Here is a 9,094-nt window from a genome sequence, read left to right as displayed (position 1 = left end):
TGCAAGTTTCATGCACTTTTGGAAGAGGGGCCGACCACCAAGAACTACTGAATTGAGAGCAGCTCACGATGGGGTGCGAGAGCTGGTCAAACAATGGCAGCGCATCCGAGACAAGAATGGGCTGTTCTACAGAGAGGTGCAGCTGCCCCCAGCCAGGACGACAGTACTCCAACTCCTGCTGCCAGCCATTCTACGGAGAGAGGTATTGACCAACCTGCACAATAACCATGGTCACCAGGGTGTCGATCGAACCACAAGTCTCATCCGGCAGCGGTGCTATTGGCCAAGGATGCACCATGACATCAAGAAGTGGTGTGAAGAATGCGAACGTTGTGTGGTTGCAAAAGCTGCTTTACCCAAGGTCAGAACATTCCAAGGAAGCCTACTTGCCACCAGGCCCTTGGAGATAGTAGCTCTTGACTTCACCATACTGGAACGTGCAAGTAGTGGCCATGAGAATGTGTTAGTTGTAACCGACGTGTTCTCCAAGTTCACACAAGCCTATCCCACTATCGATCAGAAAGCCAAGTCCGTGGTGAAAGTGTTAACAGAAAAATGGTTCTACACCTACGGAGTGCCCCAACGACTCCATTCAGACCAAGGTCGGTGCTTTGAAGGAGAACTTTTACATCAGCTATGCACCCTCTATGACGTCCGGAAAAGTCGAACAACCCCTTACCATCCTGAGGGAAATGGGCAGTGCGAGCGGTTTAACCGCACACTTCATGACCTCTTGAGAACACTGCCGTTGGATCAGAAAAGGAAATGGCCACAACTACTTCCCCAGCTCCTTTTTGCCTACAACACCACTGTACATCAGTCCACTAAATATTCGCCCTATGAACTCATGTTCGGCCACAAGCCTCAACTGCCTGTGGATCAGTTGCTGGGTATGGCGGAAACCAGCTCCTCTGACATGGACCTAGGGGAATGGATGGTCCAGCACAAAGAGCGCCTGTCTACTGCATACAGCCATGCACTCCAGCAGTTGGAAGCCGCTGCAGCCCAGCGTAATAAAGATCATGCACAGCCGGCCCCCATCCTTCCTAACGGCACACTCGTACGCTGCCGGAATCACTTTCATGGCCGACACAAAATCCAGGATGTCTGGAGCTCCACGCTCTATGAAGTGATTGAATGCCTTGACGAGGTGGGTACCCTCTACAAACTCAAGCCTCAAGAGGGCAGTGGCCCATACAAAGTCCTTCATCGCACTGAGATTAAACCAGTCCCTAAGATACCCAAGGCTCTCCCAGGTTTTGCTGTTCCCCGTTCACCCGTAGGAACTGGACTTGCTGGTAACCCCTCTTCGGCTGCTCACACAGTTCCAGGCCTGGCCCCGCAAATCGTGGAAACACCTAGCTCACCTGAACCTGAGGAAGTGGAACTTTGGAGGATGCCTGTTCACACCACCAGTCTGCCACTAGCCCCCCAAGGCAACCAGCGAGGCCCATCCCCTCCCAGCAGTACAAGCCCACCTTCACCCCCGATACAGCCACTAACCACACCTCCTACTGAGGGGAGGGTACATAGACCCCCTGATGCTGTAGAACTGTCTCCCTTACCGCCACCCATTGGCACAACATGCGACCTTGCGGCCACACCCCCCTTTAGACGTTCAAGTCGTAGCACAGCTGGGCAACATGGCAATCCCTTTAATCTACCGCAGTCTGCTATTCGCAGTCTTGGTGCACCGGCTGCGTATGGGGACACTACTCTGACCACATCTAGTTCGGCTAGTACTACAGTTGAGATGGTTCACCGGGACGGTGAACATTAGTGGCCGGGGTGAGTGTGATAGGGTCAGCCCACGTAGACGTTCGCTGGCTGACACCTACAGGTGCATGAGATGAGGATTAATGAGTCTGTAACATCCGTTTTGATAAACCAGGAAATGCTCCCGGGAATTGTTTGAGTTGCACGTTGCCGTCGCTGGTCGGAGTAAGACATAGGCCGGGGAGGGCACGCTATTTGAGACTGTCAAACTTTACATTGGGCATTAGGAGCCCCTGGCTCGTTTCACTGTGGCGGTGCGAGACCCGTAGGCCTACATGTAAAGTCTTTCCTGCTATTGGGAGTAACAAGGGATGAGCAGTTAACGTGGGTCCTCTTCCATTCCAATTTCCTTCTGGAAACGGTGGTATTGTACGGCGGTCACAGCCAAGATCTACAACAATCATCATTCGTAGTCTGACCACGGTTTTCCTCTGTTTATTTCTTTTGTTTGTTTTTTTGGTTTATATACTAAGGTAGCTGAAGCCACGTGTCTCGTGCTGTTTGTTTATGTCTGTTCTCCTGTGTTGGCTCCTTGTTGGGCCTATCCCCTTGTCCCTGTCTTGTGGGCCTAACCCAGGGATAGTTCTATTGTGAGGTTATAGCTGGCATTATTCTGCCCTTAAAAGCTTGTGGTGTAAACACTCTCTTAATGATTGGGTTTTGATACAAAGTTTGTTCCTTGTGTGATTTCTCTTGATATCAACGTGTGATTTAACTTGGGCGTTTTGCAGCTTGCAGTGCTACACTAGCGTGTGCATGAGTATACTAGTAATCACGTATGGCTGAAGATTTGTCAGTTGTATTTTAGCAGTACGACTAATTACTTGGGTTGGTCCGCTGGGCCTATGTTAGGTGTTTTGCTTTCTTGTCCCTTGTCATGATTTACTGTATGTCGATAAATCTATATCCTGTTACCCCTACCAAATACAAGCAAAGCGACTAAATAAACTATTGACTGTTTGTAACTGCCTCTGGTTCTATCCATTTATTTGGTAACCTGTAATACAAAAGTACATGTTAGTTATAGAAGCTAGCACACGGTCACATATAGCTCATGGCTAAGAGTATGTCGATGTAGCCATAATGATTTGTTTTCACAAAATGCATGCATGTATTTAAGTGTCTTAAAAAAAGTGTGCTTATATTGGTCAATGCATAATTTCATAACAGGCCAAATAGAAAATAAATGTTAAATGTTAAATATACTGTAGCCTAGACATAATATTAAAATCAGATGATGTAGGATAGTATAGAGTTAGATAAAGTTGGATGGCTCCAGAACTCACACCAGTGGATTGGGTCTTAAAGGAGCCACACCACTTTTATGACACTATAGCTGTTCTGTTGACCTTTAGATTTGTTGCTACTGGGCATGAAGGGCAGGCCAATTATGAGTTCTGTCCAACATTGATGGTAGGTTTAGAAGAAAAGTCAGCACATTTTAATCATATTGCAATACCAATAACCGTGATCATTTTGGTCATGATTTTTCATCAAATGTCCATACTGTATCTCTAGTGGCTGGTAGACTTTGGAATCCACCAGCCACAATGGTAGGTGGAAAAAAATATTTTAGGCTATTTCCATCCCTGATACATACGTACACTCATACACACATTCATAAGTCTCAATCTGTCCATTTATTTCCACAAAAAACGCCAGAAGTTATCATTTAAGGGGTTATTTTTCATTTTTTTCTACTGAGCTACTACCTTTTTCAGGTGGGCAGAGGGGCCCTTTTCATGTCTGTGCCCAGGGGCCCAGTGGCTCATAATCCTTCCATGCCACAGGGTTAAAACAATGGTCTTGTTTTCAAGTGCAATCAATAATTTAATTGTACATTTTGAAGAAACTTAAATCAGGGATTATACTGTACATAGCAAAAAAGTCAGGGGACAGACATTTTTAAAATTAGGTTTAGGGAAAAATGTAACGCACACGCACTATGACTTCACAAAATCTCACTCCAGCCAAACACCCAAAGTTGGCAACCCTGCTTTACACCTGCAATGATTTCCTGGTCTGTGAGTTATCTAATGAAAAGAGTCTGCAGAAAATCAGTAGTGTTCTTGTTCTTCTTAATGTTCTTACAGTACAAACACATAAAATGTGTATCAGACCTTTCAAATAAAATGAAGACACAAGTGTAGCTCCAGTACTCACCTGTTTGGTATGCATTTCTGCTGCAACTGTGACTGTGTCATGGCCTTTATGTCCGTCCATCGTGCACATAAGGAAGATACTAATCTGATCAGTACGACAAAATATTTCTAAAACTTTCTTATGTTCAGAGCAGATCCTCTCCTGTAGCTGGCCTGTGGCATCAATCACTGAGTGTTTTCTCGGGGTAACTTCATTATGAACTTTGAAGTGACTTTCACAGTATGACACCAGACACTCCAAACAGGACTTCACAGCTCTGCGTTTTTTTCCAGTGCAGACGTCACACTCCACATCTCCAGGTCCAGCATAATTGTGAGTAGAAGCTTGGATTCTGGTCTTCCTAAATTTCTCCACCATTTCAGCAATCAGAGGGTTTTTGTAGAGGACAGGTCTAGGAGTGAAGGTGTGTTTGCACAGAGAACAGCTGTAGACTCCTTTCTGATCCTCCTGATCCCAGCAGCCCTCAATGCACCTCATACAGAAATTATGTCCACAGGGAATAGTCACTGGATCCTTCAGTAGATCCAGACACACTGGACATGTGAAAGAGTCTTTCTCCTGAGAAATTGCCTCCGCCATGTTCTGTCTCTCACACACACCAAGCACACACTCTGAGAAGCAGCAGCAGAGTGAGAGTTGAGTTACGTTTCTGTTGTGCTTCAGGGCAGGTGGGGGAGGGTGGGGATGAGGGAGTAGCCAATCAGATGGCTGTGTTTCTGAGTCAGAGACTGGACAGAGACAACACATTGTGATCATGTGCAGTTATAAGATAGATTCCTAACACAGAATCTAAGGACAGTAGTTGGGCCTCAGTGGTCAGTTGTTTTGTATCCGGAGCCTTGAGCCTCTGCAGTTCAGATAAGTGTGATGTGTTAAGAGCACATCTGGGGCTAAATTTATAATGACGAGGCAGCAGTGAGCCAGCACAGAGGGAGATTCAGACACAGCTCATGTGAGGGTGTGGAGATATGAGCTATGAGATATGAGAACAGGGCATCTTCATATTTAGTGTTGCAGCGGAGTTGCGTAAAGAGGTGCAGAGCGCGCACCTGTTTGCTTTTTTTGACTGGCAGTGCCCAAGATCAGATGATAATATGTGAGTTGGATAATGTAGGCTAAAATATAAAGGTAGGCCTACAGCAAACAATAAAAGACAATGTTTAAGCCATTGGACATTATTCAAAGAAAACAATCGCAAAGATATGCAGAATGAATGAATAATGACCGGCAAAAACATAGCCTATTCTAAAAGAAACTTTAAGCCTGACATATCATATTACATGACATATCACGCTTATAATTTAGTCCTATGTTTTGTAGGCTAAATCAGCATATTACCCTGAGTCATATTGGAAACGTACAGTAGCCTACTGTACCATAACGTATATGATTATGCTGTAGGCCTAGAGGTCTTTCCTTCATAAGGTAGGCCTACCCAATTTTCCTTTCTACAAAGTAGGCCTAAACATACTAAATGTTGATTATTCACATTACTGCAAGCAAAAGGAATGAAAGCTAGCAGAGGACAATGGACATGGATGCATACGATCTCTTTCCAGAAAGCTTTGCTTGGAAAAAAACATAATTAGTTAAGCTATTTGAACTGACGCATATAGGCTAGTTAACATCAGATGGCATAGGCTAGGCCTATACAATGTTTTCAATATATAATTTTACATAGGCTACAGCTTTTAGGCCATTGATTTCATTAAAACATATGCTAATGATATTGATGAGGGGGTGTTTACAAGGCGGAGACCTAAAACCATTCGGCTGCGCACAAGTTGACGTTCATTTGTGAATTATAATGGGCACATCTGCAAGGGTGGCATACGCACGTTTTTTTTTGTGCGTACGTTCGTTTTTTCTGGATCACACCAATCTGATACCTGTGTGTGTCTTAATGAGAAACAGGAAAAGCTGGTTGGAACAGATTCATATTCAGGGTGAACTGAAGTTGATGCAACACACTCTGATCATGTGTATTTATAAGGTTCTGTGTTACAGTCTGTGGTCATCCATGACCAGGTAGCGGTGAGACAGCACAGAGAGAGATTCAGACACAGATAAAAGCAGTCTTTCAGCATGCCTCAGATAGTTGGCTTTTCACACACAGTGTATCACACCTGTTTTGCAAGGTTCATTTGTCAACAAATTGTTTTGTATATACAGTAAAGGAAATCAACAGACTTGATGAGGGATATACAACACTTGGAGTTAGGTGAAAGGGGAAATCTGGCAATGTTTCACATACTGTAGATCTGTGTTGGTTGAGGTCACCGAGTATTGTCAGTATGAAAAAAACAAAATAATTTGGTAAAGCAGCCAGGCTAGCCTGGAAATCTAGACGCACCCTAGCAGCAGCAAATGTAATTTGCAGACACATTGTGTAAAGAGTCAGCAACGGTTCCGCGTGAATTTCCTGCTACTTGAAAACAAAGAAGATGGATGCTGCTGCTGGCGAACAGCAGTCTTTGAATCGCAACACATGGTGGCAGTACTGGGGCAGCAATCATAACGAGGGATCTTCTTCTCGTGAGATCTGTGTGTTAAAAAAGCCCATTATCTGGCTGGGTACCGGCTACAAACACAGCTGATCTCCAGCTCCTCCGTGGGCTCACCAGTGCCATCCCTGGAGATGGACTGCAGCTGATCCAGGACAACTTGTCTCCATGACAACCATACAATGCCCCAAGGTAGCAAAATGTACTTTATTTGTGCTTTAATACATACATGTACTGTAATTCCATAAGTGACCTGAAAACAGACTGACAACTGACATCATAACACTTCACAAGATGGAAATGAATATTGCAAGTGAGGCGTTTCAAATCCTGGCCAATTAAAGGGACACCAGGCAAGCCTGATGCTTTTTCTCTACGAAACTCCCCCTCGCTCGGTCTGAAGCTCTTTTCCTTTCCTTTGCATCTTCCGTCAAGGGTTTTCGCTGCTTCTTTGCCGGCTCTGCCATTATACACACGTTTGCAACAATCGCTAGCGTTTCTAGCCTCCCTCTGTGCTGTGGATGCAGGATGGAAACTGAAACTGCTTCGGTCGCCGGGTACGATACACTGAACTTGCAAGCGGGATATTCTTCCTACAGGCAGTAGGGGCGGGCGAGAGAGTCTTCATTCGCCCTGTAATGAGTCATTTAACCATATACCGACTTACGAAGATGAGTAATTAACACAAAAACGTTGCCTGGTGTCCCTTTAAATGCACAATTTGGAAGAATACAAGGATTTCACTCTCATTTTTTGGTGCTGCTTTAGGATTAATGCAGATTACAGTAATATTTTGTTACATACAATGGCTTTCGCAAACAGCCATGTCACTCAAATACTCCTGGGAGGATTTCAACAACACTCAACATGGTTAAGACTTGCACACTAAAACAATAAACAAACAAACAAAAAAGAAAACGTATCAGTGATGACAAATGTTCAGCTAAACAGCAGCTTCAGTTTTGCAGTATTGTGTTACCTCTGAGATGGAAAGAATATGAGCATATATATTTTAGGGTGTGAGGACTAACATCAGCTGATGAAGTTCCCGCCGTTTAAAGGCATCAGTGTTACAAGAGACAAGAGGAAGATGTAATCATATTTTGAGTGGTTATTAGAACATTATAACAAAAATATAGTGAAAAAATCCTAAGACTTTGCCTGCAGACTGTAACCTGAAAACATGTGTCTCTTATGTAAAGGAACAGACATGCCCTTCATTATTGTAAATCGATCATCTTTATAATCTCACACATGCTCACGGGGAAGGACATGATCACGTAACTCATCCTGGCTTGGCTTGTCGTTCTGCTCCTTGGTGTTGGGCTCTAGCTGAAGAGCTTGATGAAGCAGCCCTGGCAGTATGGCTTGTGGTTCTGCTCCTTGAAGGTGCCCTTGTTGAGCTGCTTGAGGCAGAAGGTGCAGACGAAGTGCTCGGGGTGGAACTTCTTGGCCATGATGGTGCTGATGCAGCGACCTGTGATGGGATGTGATCTGTGCATGAGTGTGTGTGTAGCGCTAATAACCTGTAATGGGATGTGATCTGTGCATGAGTGTGTGTAGCGCTACTAGCCTGTATGGGATGTGATGGGATGTGATCTGTGCATGAGTGTGTATGTGTGTGTGTGTGTAGAGCTACTATCCCATGATGTGCTATGATGAGATGATCTGTGTAGTATTTGTGCATGAATAATAGCACACGGAGACATGGAGCCACGGTAGTGCAGTTTACTTTGTGCTTCAGTTCTGATACAGAAATGCCCAAGGCGAGAGTGGCCAATACCATTACCGTATTTACTCTAGTACTGCTATCATTTGGGGCAGCGTGGCCCATGGTTAGCACTCTGGACCTGTAACCCCGACCAGTGGGCACGGCTGAAGTGCCCTTGGGCAAGGCACCTAACTCCTCACTGCTCCCCGAGCGCCGCCGTTGATGCAGGCAGCTCACTGCGCCGGGATTAGTGTGTGCTTCACCTCACTGTGTGTTCACTGTGTGCTGAGTGTGTTTCACTAATTCACGGATTGGGATAAATGCAGAGACCAAATTTCCCTCACGGGATCAAAAGAGTATATATACTTATACTTATTTTACCGTACACTGTATGAACTACTACAATCTGTACATGAGTGTGTGTGTAGCGCTAAGAGCATCTGTATGTAACTGAGTCACAATAACTTCACTGCTGATATAGGACCTAGCCAAGCCAAGGGTAGAGTGTGTCAGTGAATGTGGTCTGGACTCTGTGCAGGAGGGTCATTGTGTCAGAGATTCTGACAGTTCCTGCCCTGTGATCCACACACACTCCCATTCTGGTATCTGGCCACTAGAGGGAGTTGTGTCTCTTCATTACTGTGCCTGAATGAGGAGCCAGAGCCAGAGAGGACCAAACTCCAGGACTGATCTGACCTTTTGATCCTAGTTTCAGACTGACACACACACTATCCCACATCATGCACTGATGTCTAACCCCCAGACAATTTATTATTTATTCAAACAATTTCAACAATTTGAACAAACAATTATAAAAGGTTTGAGAAACAAACATGGATTATTTTCATTGATTACATGACTCAAAAATATGAAATATACTCCATCAACAGTAGTGATCATGAGGGCTATTTATTAAAAAATAAATGCAACATCCACCATA

At 44.6% G+C, this 9,094-nt stretch overlaps 1 pseudogene; it reads right to left on the bottom strand.

Annotated features, from left to right (window-relative positions):
* Nucleotides 1–9,047: 9,047 nt before the first annotated feature.
* The window catches only part of LOC143103489 (tripartite motif-containing protein 16-like), a 13,017-nt pseudogene continuing 12,970 nt past the window's right edge, over nt 9,048–9,094 (bottom strand).

The sequence above is a fragment of the Alosa pseudoharengus genome, unplaced genomic scaffold (assembly GCF_046254945.1).
Source record: "Alosa pseudoharengus isolate Yale_2024_CS ecotype anadromous, Long Island Sound unplaced genomic scaffold, YU_APseudo_1.1 YU_APseudo_1.1_scf_45, whole genome shotgun sequence".
NCBI classification, from domain to species: Eukaryota; Metazoa; Chordata; class Actinopteri; order Clupeiformes; family Clupeidae; genus Alosa; species Alosa pseudoharengus.
Note: the sequence above shows the minus strand (reverse complement) of the source record. Positions and strands in the feature narration are given on the sequence as shown.